Raw genomic sequence first — 15,273 nt, 5'->3', positions numbered from 1 at the left:
CCATGTTCAAAAATGATGAAAAACGAGGTTAAAAAAAATATCAACATTTCAAAAAACGATGGGCTATAACCCATGTTTGTTTTTTTTTCATTTTTTTCAAAACCTCAAAAATGATGAAAAACGGCGTGCTATTTTATGCCGTACGGTATGGTCTATATCCCATGTTCAGAAATGATGAAAAACGTGGTTAAAAAAATATATCAAAATTTCAAAAAACGATGGGCTATAACCCATGTTTTTTTTTTTTTTTTTTTTTTTTTCAAAACCTCAAAAATGATGAAAAACAGCGTGCTATAGTATGCCGTATGGTATGGGCTATATCCCATGTTCAAAAAAGATGAAAAACTAGGTTAAAAAATGTTATCAAAATTTCAAAAAACGATGGGCTATAACCCATGTTTTTTTTTCTTTTTCATTTTTTTCAAAACCTCAAAAATGATGAAAAACGGCGTGCTATAGTATGCCGTACGGTATGGGCTATATCCCATGTTCAGACATGATGAAAAACGAGGTTAAAAAAAAATATCAAAATTTCAAAAAACGATGGGCTATAACCCATGTTTTTTTTTTTTTTTTTTTTTTTTCAAAACCTCAAAAATGATGAAAAACGGCGTGCTATAGTATGCCGTACGGTATGGGCTATATCCCATGTTCAGAAATGATGAAAAACGTGGTTAAAAAAATATATCAAAATTTCAAAAAACGATGGGCTATAACACATGTTTTTTTTTTTTTTCATTTTTTTCAAAACCTCAAAAATGATGAAAAACGGCGTGCTATAGTATGCCGTACGGTATGGGCTATATCCCATGTTCAGAAATGATGAAAAACGAGGTTAAAAAAATATATCAAAATTTCAAAAAACGATGGGCTATAACCCATGTTTTTTTTTTTTTTTTTTTACCTAAAAAATGATTAAAAACGGCGTGCTATAGTATGCCCTATGGTATGGGCTATATCCCATGTTCAAAAATGATGAAAAACGAGGTTAAAAAAAATATCAACATTTCAAAAAACGATGGGCTATAACCCATGTTTGTTTTTTTTTCATTTTTTTCAAAACCTCAAAAATGATGAAAAACGGCGTGCTATTTTATGCCGTACGGTATGGGCTATATCCCATGTTCAGAAATGATGAAAAACGTGGTTAAAAAAATATATCAAAATTTCAAAAAACGATGGGCTATAACCCATGTTTTTTTTTTTTTTTCTTTTTTTTCAAAACCTCAAAAATGATGAAAAACAGCGTGCTATAGTATGCCGTACGGTATGGGCTATAGCCCATGTTCAAAAATGATGAAAAACGAGGTTAAAAAAAATATCAAATTTTCAAAAAACGATGGGCTATAACCCATGTTTTTTTTTTTTTTTTTTTTTTCAAAACCTCAAAAATGATAAAAAACGGCGTGCTATTTTATGCCGTACGGTATGGGCTATATCCCATGTTCAGAAATGATGAAAAACGAGGTTAAAAAAAATATCAAATTAAAAAAAAACGTTCGGCTATAACCCATGTTTGTTTTTTTTATATTTTTTTCAAAACCTCAAAAATGATAAAAACGGCGTGCTATTTTATGCCGTACGGTATGGGCTATATCCCATGTTCAGAAATGATGAAAAACGAGGTTAAAAGAATATATCAAAATTTCAAAAAACGATGGGCTATAACCCATGTTTTTTTTTTTTTTTTTTTTTTTTTTTAAACCTCAAAAATGATTAAAAACGGCGTGCTATAGTATGCCCTATGGTATGGGCTATATCCCATGTTCAAAAATGATGAAAAACGAGGTAAAAAAAAATATCAACATTTCAAAAAACGATGGGCTATAACCCATGTTTTTTTTTTCCCCATTTTTTTCAAAACCTCAAAAATGATGAAAAACGGCGTGCTATTTTATGCCGTACGGTATGGGCTATATCCCATGTTCAGAAATGATGAAAAACGTGGTTAAAAAAATATATCAAAATTTCAAAAAACGATGGGCTATAACCCATGTTTCTTTTTTTTTTTTTTTTTTTTTTTAAACCTCAAAAATGATGAAAAACGGCGTGCTATAGTATGCCGTACGGTATGGGCTATAGCCCATGTTCAAAAATGATGAAAAACGAGGTTAAAAAATGTATCTAAATTTCAAAAAACGATGGGCTATAACCCATGTTTTTTTTTTTTCATTTTTTTCAAAACCTCAAAAATTATGAAAAACGGCGTGCTATTTTATGCCGTACGGTATGGGCTATATCCCATGTTCAGAAATGATGAAAAACGAGGTTAAAAAAAAATATCAAAATTTCAAAAAACGATGGGCTATAACCCATGTTTTTTTTTTTTTTCATTTTTTTCAAAACCTCAAAAATGATGAAAAACGGCGTGCTATAGTATGCCGTACAGTATGGGCTATAGCCCATGTTCAAAAATGATGAAAAACGAGGTTAAAAAAAATATCAAAATTTAAAAAAACGATGGGCTATAACCCATGTTTTTTTTTTTTTCATTTTTTTCAAAACCTCAAAAATGATGAAAAACGGCGTGCTATTTTATGCCGTACGGTATGGGCTATATCCCATGTTCAAAAATGATGAAAAACGAGGTTAAAAAATATATAAAATTTTCAAAAAACGATGGGCTATAACCCATGTTTTTTTTTTTTTTTTTTTTTTCAAAACCTCAAAAATGATAAAAAACGGCGTGCTATTTTATGCCGTACGGTATGGGCTATATCCCATGTTCAGAAATGATGAAAAACAAGGTTAAAAAAAATATCAAATTTTCAAAAAACGATGGGCTATAACCCATGTTTTTTTTTTGTTTTTTTTTTTCAAAACCTCAAAAATGATGAAAAACGGCGTGCTATTTTATGCCGTACGGTATGGGCTATATCCCATGTTCAGAAATGATGAAAAACGAGGTTAAAAAAAAATATCAAAATTTCAAAAAACGATGGGCTATAACCCATGTTTTTTTTTTTTTTTTTTTTTTTTCAAAACCTCAAAAATGATGAAAAACGGCGTGCTATAGTATGCCGTACAGTATGGGCTATAGCCCATGTTCAAAAATGATGAAAAACGAGGTTAAAAAAAATATCAAAATTTCAAAAAACGATGGGCTATAACCCATGTTTTTTTTTTTTTCATTTTTTTCAAAACCTCAAAAATGATGAAAAACGGCGTGCTATTTTATGCCGTACGGTATGGGCTATATCCCATGTTCAAAAATGATGAAAAACGAGGTTAAAAAAAATATCAAATTTTCAAAAAACTATGGGCTATAACCCATGTTTTTTTTTTTTTTTTTTTTTTCAAAACCTCAAAAATGATAAAAAAACGGCGTGCTATTTTATGCCGTACGGTATGGGCTATATCCCATGTTCAGAAATGATGAAAAACAAGGTTAAAAAAAATATCAAATTTTCAAAAAACGATGGGCTATAACCCATGTTTTTTTTTTTTTCATTTTTTTCAAAACCTCAAAAATGATGAAAAACGGCGTGCTATTTTATGCCGTACGGTATGGGCTATATCCCATGTTCAAAAATGATGAAAAACGAGGTTAAAAAAATATATCAAAATTTCAAAAAACGATGGGCTATAACCCATGTTTTGTTTTTTTTCATTTTTTTCAAAACCTCAAAAATGATGAAAAATGGCGTGCTATAGTATGCCGTATGGTATGGGCTATAGCCCATGTTCAAAAATGATGAAAAACGAGGTTAAAAAAAATATCAAAACTTCAAAAAACGATGGGCTATAACCCATGTTTTTTTTTTTTCTTTTTTTTTTTAACCTCAAAAATGATGAAAAACGGCGTGCTATAGTATGTTGTACGGTATGGGCTATATCCCATGTTCAAAAATGATGAAAAACTAGGTTAAAAAAATATATCAAAATTTCAAAAAACGATGGGCACCCATGTTTTTTTTTTTTTTTTTTTTTTTTAAACCTCAAAAATGATGAAAAACGGCGTACTATAGTATGCCGTAAGGTATGGGCTATATCCCATGTTCAAAAATGATGAAAAACGAGGTTAAAAAAAAATATCTAAATTTCAAAAAACGATGGGCCGTTTTTCATCATTTTTGAGGTTTTGAAAAAAATTAAAAAAAACATGGGTTATAGCCCATCGTTTTTTGAAATTTTGATATATTTTTTTAACCTCGTTTTTCATCATTTTTGAACATGGGATATAGCCCATACCGTACGGCATACTATAGCACGCCGTTTTTCATCATTTTTTAGGTTTTGAAAAAAAAGAAAAAAAACATGGGTTTTGGCCCATGGCCATGGGCGATGGCCCATCGTTTTTTTTTAATTTTGAAAAAAAAAATGGGCTATAACCCATGTTTATTTTTTTAATTTTTTTCAAAACCTCAAAAATGATGAAAAACGGCGTGCTATTTTATGCCGTACGGTATGGGCTATATCCCATGTTCAAAAATGATGAAAAACGAGGTTAAAAAAAATATCAAATTTTCAAAAAACTATGGGCTATAACCCATGTTTTTTTTTTTTTTCTTTTTTTTCAAAACCTCAAAAATGATAAAAAACGGCGTGCTATTTTATGCCGTACGGTATGGGCTATATCCCATGTTCAGAAATGATGAAAAACAAGGTTAAAAAAAATATCAAATTTTCAAAAAACGATGGGCTATAACCCATGTTTTTTTTTTTTTCATTTTTTTCAAAACCTCAAAAATGATGAAAAACGGCGTGCTATTTTATGCCGTACGGTATGGGCTATATCCCATGTTCAAAAATGATGAAAAACGAGGTTAAAAAAATATATCAAAATTTCAAAAAACGATGGGCTATAACCCATGTTTTGTTTTTTTTCATTTTTTTCAAAACCTCAAAAATGATGAAAAACGGCGTGCTATAGTATGCCGTATGGTATGGGCTATAGCCCATGTTCAAAAATGATGAAAAACGAGGTTAAAAAAAATATCAAAACTTCAAAAAACGATGGGCTATAACCCATGTTTTTTTTTTTTCTTTTTTTTTTTAACCTCAAAAATGATGAAAAACGGCGTGCTATAGTATGTTGTACGGTATGGGCTATATCCCATGTTCAAAAATGATGAAAAACTAGGTTAAAAAAATATATCAAAATTTCAAAAAACGATGGGCACCCATGTTTTTTTTTGTTTTTTTTTTTTTTAAACCTCAAAAATGATGAAAAACGGCGTACTATAGTATGCCGTAAGGTATGGGCTATATCCCATGTTCAAAAATGATGAAAAACGAGGTTAAAAAAAAATATCTAAATTTCAAAAAACGATGGGCCGTTTTTCATCATTTTTGAGGTTTTGAAAAAAATTAAAAAAAACATGGGTTATAGCCCATCGTTTTTTGAAATTTTGATATATTTTTTTAACCTCGTTTTTCATCATTTTTGAACATGGGATATAGCCCATACCGTACGGCATACTATAGCACGCCGTTTTTCATCATTTTTTAGGTTTTGAAAAAAAAGAAAAAAAACATGGGTTTTGGCCCATGGCCATGGGCGATGGCCCATCGTTTTTTTTAAATTTTGAAAAAAAAAATGGGCTATAACCCATGTTTATTTTTTTAAATTTTTTTTCAAAACCTCAAAAATGATAAAAAACGGCGTGCTATAGTATGCCGTAAGGTATGGGCTATATCCCATGTTCAAAAATGATGAAAAACGAGGTTAAAAAAAAATATCTAAATTTCAAAAAACGATGGGCTATAACCCATGTTTTTTTTTCTTTTCCATTTTTTTCAAAACCTCAAAAATGATGAAAAGCGGCGTGCTATAGTATGCCATACGGTATGGGCTATAGCCCATGTTCAAAAATGATGAAAAACGAGGTTAATTTTTTTTTTCAAAAATTCAAAAAACGATGGGCTATAACCCATGTTTTTTATTATTTTTATTTTTTTCAAAACCTCAAAAATGATGAAAAACGGCGTGCTATAGTATGCCGTACGGTATGGGCTATAGCCCATGTTCAAAAATGATGAAAAACGAGGTTAAAAAACAATATCAAAATTTCAAAAAACGATGGGCTATAACCCATGTTTTTGTTTTGTTTTGTTTTTTTCAAAACCTCAAAAATTATGAAAAACGGCGTGCTATAGTATGCCGTACGGTATGGGCTATAGCCCATGTTCAAAAATGATGAAAAACGAGGTTAAAAAGAAATATCAAAATTTCAAAAAACGATGGGCTATAACCCATGTTTTTTTTTTTTTCTTTTTTTTCAAAACCTCAAAAAGGATGAAAAACGGCGTGCTATAGTATGCCGTACGGTATGGGCTATATCCCATGTTCAAAAAGGATGAAAAACGAGGTTAAAGAAAAATATCAAAATTTCAAAAAACGATGGGCTATAACCCATGTTTTTTTTTTGTTTTTTTTTCAAAACCTCAATGAAACTCAGGGGGCACGGTGGCACAGTTGGTAGTGCTGTCGCCTCACAGCTAGAAGGTCCTGGGTTCGATTCCCGCTCGGCGCTGTGGGTGCTGGCGGCGTGTTTCCTCCTCCGCGTCATCAGTGCCCATACCCGAAGGCGGGGGTTGGCGAAAGGGCCTTTCTGTGTGGAGTTTGCATGTTCTCCCCGTGTCCCCTAGGGTAGGTACCCTCACAAAAACATGCAGTAATCCTGGTCTCTAAACTGCCTCCCCCTGGCCAGCCGGGACGCCTGATGGAGGGGAAAGGAACTGGTTGGAATAACGTGTTCCTTCCACACGCTACGTCCAACCAGGGAAACTCCCCCCTGTCAGGTGTAAAGGAGCAACTTGGACACTCAAGCATGAAGGAAGCATGAGTTAAGTCCGTTGCTCTCCCTAGGTTGGCAGAGGGTGTGTAGAGCCCAGGATCACATCACAGGATGATTGACACAGGGGTGAAAAATGGGTTACAAAATCGTGGGACAAAAAATATAGGAGTAAAAAAGAATATCAAAAAACCATGGGTTATAGCCCATCGTTTTTTGAATTTTATTTATCCTCGTTTTTCATCATTTTGTATGTAGGACTACTAGCATGCCAAAGTTTGTGCTATTGCCATAGAGAATACATTGGGCGTTTAAGTTAAATAACTCAGAAACTATAAAACATTTCAAAGTAAAAAAGTTCCAGCATGTGTCTCCACAGTAAGCTGAATAATAAAAAGTGTGAATGGAGTTTCTAGGTGAAAGTGATTTTTGACGTGCCATGTCTGCCATTGAGCCCCATTGTAAATTTGAAAGCACTATATTTCTAAAACTATGAAACATTTCAAATATTCCTTTTCAGTCAAACATGTCCACCGTAAGATGAACCTAAGTAGGCTAGAATGGGGTTGCTAGGTGTAAGAATGTAGGCTTCTATGTTGTTAGCAAAACATCATCATGGGTGTTGCGGAAAATGAGAAACAGTTTCTCATCCTCCGCAACACCCATTCTTATACACCGCTATACTTTTAAGTATGTTGCGGTAGAGAACGTCATCATTTTGGACCATGGGCTATAGCCCATATCGTACGGCATACTATAGCACGCCGTTTTTCATCATCTTTGAGGATTTGAAAAAAACTCAAAATTCAAAAAACATGGGTTATAGCCCATCGTTTTTTGAATTTTTGATTATTTTTACCTTGTTTTTCATCATTTTTGAACATGGGCTATAGCCCATACCGTACGGCATACTATAACACGCCGTTTTTCATCATTTTTGAGGATTTGAAAAAAATGAAAAATTAAAAAAACATGGGTTATAGCCCATCATTTTTTTTAATTTTTTATATATTTTTTAACCTTGTCTTTCATCATTTGTGAACATGGGCTATAGCCCATACCGTACGGCATACTATAGCACGCCGTTTTTCATCATTTTTGAGGATTTGAAAAAAAATGAAAAATTCAAAAAACATGGGTTATAGCCCATCGTTTTTTGAATTTTATTTATCCTTGTTTTTCATCATTTTGTATGTAGGACTACTAGCATGCCAAAGTTTGTGCTATTGCCATAGAAAATGCATTGGGTGTTTAAGTTAAATAACTCAGAAACTATAAAACATTTCAAAGTAAAAAAGTTCCAGCATGTGTCTCCACAGTAAGCTGAATAATAAAAAGTGTGAATGGAGTTTCTAGGTGAAAGTGATTTTTGACGTGCCAATGTCTGCCATTGAGCCCCATTGTAAATTTGAAAGCACTATATTTCTAAAACTATGAAACATTTCAAATATTCCTTTTCAGGCAAACATGTCCACCGTAAGATGAACCTAAGTAGGCTAGAATGGGGTTGCTAGGTGTAAGAATGTAGGCTTCTATGTTGTTAGCAAAACATCATCATGGGTGTTGCGGAGGATGAGAAACAGTTTCTCATCCTCCGCAACACCCATTCTTATACACCGCTATACTTTTAAGTATGTTGCGGTAGAGAACGTCATCATTTTGGACCATGGGCTATAGCCCATATCGTACGGCATACTATAGCACGCCGTTTTTCTACATTTTTGAGGATTTGAAAAAAATTCAAAATTCAAAAAACATGGGTTATAGCCCATCGTTTTTTGAATTTTTGATTTTCTTTTTACCTTGTTTTTCATCATTTTTGAACATGGGCTATAGCCCATACCGTACGGCATACTATAGCACGCCGTTTTTCATCATTTTTGAGGATTTGAAAAAAATTCAAAATTCAAAAAACATGGGTTATAGCCCATCGTTTTTTGAATTTTAGATTTTTTTTTGAGGATTTGAAAAAAATGAAAAAATGAAAAAAATGATGGGTTATAGCCCATCGTTTTTTGAATTTTATTTATCCTCGTTTTTCATCATTTTGTATGTAGGACTACTAGCATGCCAAAGTTTGTGCTATTGCCATAGAGAATGCATTGGGCGTTTAAGTTAAATAACTCAGAAACTATAAAACATTTCAAAGTAAAACGTTCCAGCATGTGTCTCCACAGTAAGCTGAATAATAAAAAGTGTGAATGAAGTTTCTAGGTGAAAGTGATTTTTTGACGTGCCAAAATCTGCCATTGAGCCCCATGTTAAAAGTCTCAAATTTGAAAGCACTATATTTCTAAAACTATGACACCTTTCAAAGATTCCTTTTCAGGCAAACATGTCCACCGTAAGATGAACATAAGTAGGCTAGAATGGGGTTGGTAGGTTTAAGTATGTAGGACTAGTATCATGCCAAAGTTTGTGCTATTGAACTTTCTCAAACTAAAATAAGACAGACGTTCTCATATCTGTTCTGGGTCTAGTGAACAGAAATCATATGTAATAAATAGACTTGGTAACCTAACTGTAGGGAGTACTAACACAGTAGAGAAAATGGGGTTTATTATCTATGAAAAGTAGAGCTGGGACTCGATTAAAAAAATTAATCTAATTAATCAGAGGCTTTGCGATTAATTAATCTAGATTAATCGCATTTTAATCGCATATCAATATTCAACCCGAGAACAGCGAGAAACCTTTTTTTTAAATGTTTTTTGGTATCCCAGTGAATCAATGAATAGTGATACCTCTCATTTTCAACATTTTACTGTCATTAATATACCTGTTGTGGAAATCATAATAAAAGTCACCCCATTCTGTGTTGCCTAGAACTGGAGGTCTGAAAAGAAATTAGTAACAGTAACAAGTACATCTCAGTGACATCACAAAGCTGTACTTACTTCATATTGTTACTGTTTTTTGTCAGACCTCCAGTTCTAGGCAACACAAAATGGGGTGACTTTTTATTATTTCCAGTTTTCAGTACTATAGAAAAGCGCCCAGTGAGAAACGTTCCGCGGTGAAAAAAAAGATTAATTTATCTGTAGTTAATCGCGATAAATTTTTCTGTAGTTAATTAATCTAAATTAATCGCAATTAGTCCCGGCCCTAATGAAAAGGTAACACAGCAGAAAATTAAAATAAACCATGTAAATACAACAAATTGAGCAGAGCACTGCAGGGACTCGAACCCCGTTCTGGTAAACCAGGAGTACCACACCAGTGCCAGTTTGTTCTGTTGTAATTTACAGGTCCATTATTTTCATCTTTTTCTCAAATCCTGCAAAATCATGAAAAACGGCATGCGGTCCGAAACCATGGACTATAGTAGTAGTTTTTTAGACTTTTTTTTCAAATCCTCAAATCATGAAAATCACACCCGTGTGAAGTAAGTGGTGCAACTCCGTGTGGGGGTCCCCAGGGGGGTCCCGGGGGTGGGGGTCCCCGGGGGTCCACAGAACTTCCAGACCCAGGACTTCTGGACACCCAGGGCAATGCCGTGACTGACTGGCTGGCAGGCTGGCTGGCTGGCTGGCTGGCTGGCTGGCTGATCTAGAATGGTTTGGACATATAATAATAATACAGCAAATTAATGATATATGTGATTGTTCTTTATAGCAATTTTATGTTTCATGTATTTTTATTTTATTTATTCATAATCCATCCATCTTCAACCGCTTATCCGTAGTCGGGTTGCGGGGGCAACAGCTCCACCAGAGTGCTCCAGACTTCCCTCTCCAGAGCAACATTAGTGACTTCATCCTTGGGGATTCCGAGACGTTCCAAGGCCAGTGAGTCGATGTATTTCTTCCACCTGCACCTTGGTCTGTCCCGGGGTCTCCACCCAGTGGGACGTGCGTCGAGGACCTCCCTACCTAGGGAGGCGCCCAAGAGGCATCCTAACCAGATGGTCTCCTCCTAATGGGACATGATTCTTGGTCTGCCCCGGGGTCTCCTCCCAGTGGGACGTGCTTCGAGGACCTCCCTAGGGAGGCGCCCGAGAGGCATCCTAACCAGATGCTCGAACCACCTAAGCTGGCTCCTTTCCAGGTGAAGGAGCAGCGGCTCTACTCCGAGTCTCTCTCGTGTGACTGAACTTCTCACCCTATCTCTAAGGGAGATGCCAGCCACCCGTCGAAGAAAACTCATTTCGGATTAATATTAATAATTATTTGAATAAATGGTCACCTTTTACTTTGAAATGTTTTGTAGTTTTTGAGCTATTTAACTTAAACGCCCAATTATATTTGTCAATAGCAATAGCACAAACTTTGGCATGCTACTAGTCCTACATACTTACACCTAGAACCCCATTCAAACTCTAATAGTTTCATCTTACGGCGGACTGCTGAAAACGAATCTTTGAAATGTTCCATAGTTTTAGAAATATAGTGCTTTCAAATTTGAGGATTTATAATGGGGGTCATCCCAGTCATGCTTCACACTGTCTTGCAAAATATGTAAATGATTCAAATAGAATACAATATACAAAACATGGGGTCAGTTTCCATCATTTCATGAGTCTGAAAAGGAGATACGTGTCATCCAGTCGTCAGATTATAATGTATGTTGGGTTTGATTGATTGACATTTTTATTCAGTTTGTAGAATGGATACATTTCAAACAAAAAATACATTACATACATTTAAAAATAGTCTGCACACAGGCTCAGATCCATATAGTGTTTCATTTAGAGGGAAGTCCGCACACAGGCTCAGATCCATATAGTGTTTCATTTAGAGGGAAGTCTGCACACAGGCTCAGATCCATATAGTGTTTCATTTATTTATCACAGGCTCAGATCCATACAGTGTTTCATTTATTTATCACAGGCTCAGATCCATATAGTGTTTCATTTATTTACACACAGGCTCAGATCCATAATATGTTTCATTTATAGCGCATAGAAAAGCGCTATAAAAATGCAATCCATTATTATTATCCCACCCTCCGGTTAGTTCCGTACTTGGCTCAGTGAAGGCCTATTCATAGTCTGGATTTTCGGTGGTGAGGTGACCACCGCTCCGGTGGTGAGCTGACCACCGGAGCTGAAATAACGTTGAGCGGTGGTGAGTAAAAACAGAAAGAAGGGCTGGAGCGGTGGCGGTGGTTTGCTCTTCACCGCGGCTCGTGACGTCATGTTGTAGTTCGGTGGTCACCTAACCACCGTAAATCCAGACTATGTATGAGCCTTAAAACAGCCCTCCTCCTACAGTGCACCAAAGCATTATGGGAATTGTAGTCCAGGAAGGAAGTGATCCCAGTGTCCATGACGCGTGATTATGAATCCCACCAACGTTCCAGGGTAGACCCGCCTCACCGTGTGTCTGATTGGCTCCCGGGAACGCATAGTTTTACTGAGGTTAGGCCGTTCAGGTTAGGTTTAGGGGGGTGAATACTTAGTTTAGACTATAGTCATTGGTTAGACATGGATTAAGGTTATATGGCCTAGCAGGTTTACCAGTAGAATTAAGCTTGGAACTTTGACTATTGAACCCACCTGCCTTAAGAGCTCCCATTTCTAAACTCTCGGCTGTAATTCCCAGACCATATCAGGCTCTTGATTTAGAGCCTCGGTTACAACCACACAAAAACACCAGGAAACTGTTTCTTGTCTCCCAAACATCATTAAATAAGAAAAAGACAACTTTAATCGAAAACAAGTAAAAAAATAAATAATAAAATGTAAACATGTAACAAGTTAAAAACACATCAGCTAGGGAATGCAATTTTGAACAGGTGGGTTTTACTATTTACAATTTAGGCATTTAGCAGACGCTCTTAATCCAGAGCGACTTACATTTAAGCAAGAACAAAAGCATGGGAATACATCACATAAAAGCATTTATCAATATCATGAAACATGCGTAAGCTAAGAAAGTAACAGTGGAATATCTATATAATGAAACTATACATACACTATACATATAAACTATACATATTTACTACTATGCTATACATATGTACTATGGCGTGCTATAACTATATACAATACAATTATAGTGCTGTCTACATAACATGCTATAAGTCTGTGTCAAATGCTATCTAAGCCAACAGAAATGCTATCTAAGGGGTTAGGGTAAGTGCTATGGGCCATGATGGAGTCTGAAAAGGTGGGTTTTCAGGCTACGGCGGAAGATTGGGAGTGATGCTGCAGTTCTGACTGCAATGGGAAGTGCATTCCACAGTTTTGGAGCCAGAAGGGAGAAGAGTTTGGGACGTGTGGAGCGTTGGCCCGGCGTTTTCAGTGCGGTTTTGAAGGTGGGGAGTGAGGGGGCATCTCGGATGTGTTTGGGGAGAGTATTCCAGAGGGTAGGGGCGGCCACAGAGAAGGCCCTGTCGCCCTAGGTTTTGAGCCTGATCTTCTTGGGGATCACAAGGAGGCCGGCGTCACTGGACCTGAGGGAGCGGGATAGTGTGTGTGGCTCGAGGAGAGCAGAGAGGTATAGCTAGACACTATAACATTAATTTTGACACTCAGGTTGTTAAAATAACATTACTGTGTAGTGTAGTGTAGTGTAGTGTAGTGTAGTGTAGTGTAGTGTAGTGTGTAGGTGCTAGCAAAAATAATGATTACTTCATGTAAGCACTTGTCTGAGACAGGGTGGGGTTATAGCAGAGGTATTTTTAAATTAAGACACCAAACTATGGTGAAAATGAAAGATTACATGGGCTGTCAAATAAATCTGCAATGTTCTTTTTTTCTCCAACAGTTATATCCCAAATCCATCATCATGTATATTAGAGGAGGTTCATACTTTGGTGGATTGTGGATTAGCAGTGGGTGGATGGGATAACGCCGGCTACATGGAAATAACGGTTCACAACAATAAAGACAAGACTATATTTTCATTTATACGTTTCAATGATTCACTATTCCTCATTCATATAAAAATACCCATACTATCCAGTCATTCCAGTGTAAGTTATTGATTAAGATAGCCGTTTTTTCTTCCCCACACAGCTTCTGTACACATTTGTAACTGGAAGCTTCCCAGGCCAGTAACCATCAGAGCCATTAAATAGAAGAGTTACGATATTGAGGGGGCAGAAACCGAGCGCTCGAGCGCTGTTCATGCAGCCTGAACTGAGACAAGCTGGAGTTGGAAATACATTGTTTTCAACGAGGGCGGCGCAAATAAGAGATATTATTACAGTCCTTTTAACAATCTAAAATAAAGGGATTTAAGATCATTAAAGCTGGGCTGTTGCCTGAGACCAGTGCATTTCTGCCTACTTCCGGTCCAGGACTTGTTGGTTGTCCCCATGCTCAATAGAAGTCTATGTAGGAGAGACGCCATTGGACTGGCCCCATGAAGTGAATGCAGTTTGCGTAACTCTGTCTATATCTAAGGCTGTGGTAACCATAATCCCCCCCCGCCCCCCTCCAGTCAGTGTTTTGATATCTGTACAGTACAGTTATCAAACAGCACTCAGCATTCCTCCAACTCATATATCAGTCAGCTACCAGGTGGCTAATTGGCATACATGAAAATGTCCTGGAATTGGACAGCTGGTCTACCCAACAGGTACAGGCCATGTTGACTGCTGTTACTGTAACGTGTTCATGCTATTATGACACAGTGACATAAAGGATATACATTGGCAGCAGATGACAACCGCGTATAAGTAGCCTACAGTAATAGATTTGGTCCCATTAAGACCTGAGGTCGATTCTACAAATGCTTTCTAAATCAGTACTGTAGTTCTCACACTTTCAAGATTTTTCAAAAATGTTCGAAAATAGCAGCTGTACAAGCTTGTGTGAGCTCAAAGACTCTTAACGGGGTTAGACATGTTGACCAATTTAGGTTGAACCATTTTGAACTGAACCTATACTGTTCTTTCTTACTTATTATACAACAGGTCGTTTCGGGGAATCAATCTGTTTGGTTGAAACAGCCATCTAGCCGTGGTTCAAACGAGCACCACTTCCCAGAGCGCAGCAAACTCAGTGGCTAGGCTAGCTAGTTTCTTGGGACATTTGTGGTCGTAGTGACCATAGATATATATAAAGTCTAGATGGCTCAAGGCGGAATCTCTGACGTAGTTCACCCGGTGGCCATCTTACTTCGGGGCTACAGTAGCCTACAGTATGTTCTATGGCAGCTCAAACAAAATATCATATTTTCGATCAAATCTTGATGGATTTACAAACGGTTTGGTTTATTACAAATGTTGTCAACGTGGCTATGATTCAGGACGCGTATCTGCTTAATTATGTTTTTTTATATGAACGTCGTATAAAAGTACATGCCCCATAGACACAATGTTATGTGGCCCTGAGGTAAGATGGCCGCCACGTAGCAACGTCACTCTCCATTGGCCAGAGCACGGGTGAGCCATCTAGCTTTCTTATATATATCTAGTGACTGTCATATATGGTTTTTTTGCGATTTTCTTAGTTTTAAGGGTAACTGTTGTATAATTGCAATATTACACTCAAGGGTGTGGTTCAACGTGATTATTGTCACTTCAGTGATGCTTGTGGAACTCGACTACGTCTCGTTCCTGGTTTAATGTGATTATTGCCACGACA

Source organism: Protomyctophum parallelum (assembly GCF_964188405.1).
Source record: "Protomyctophum parallelum genome assembly, chromosome: 16".
Classification (NCBI taxonomy): Eukaryota; Metazoa; Chordata; class Actinopteri; order Myctophiformes; family Myctophidae; genus Protomyctophum; species Protomyctophum parallelum.
Note: the sequence above shows the minus strand (reverse complement) of the source record.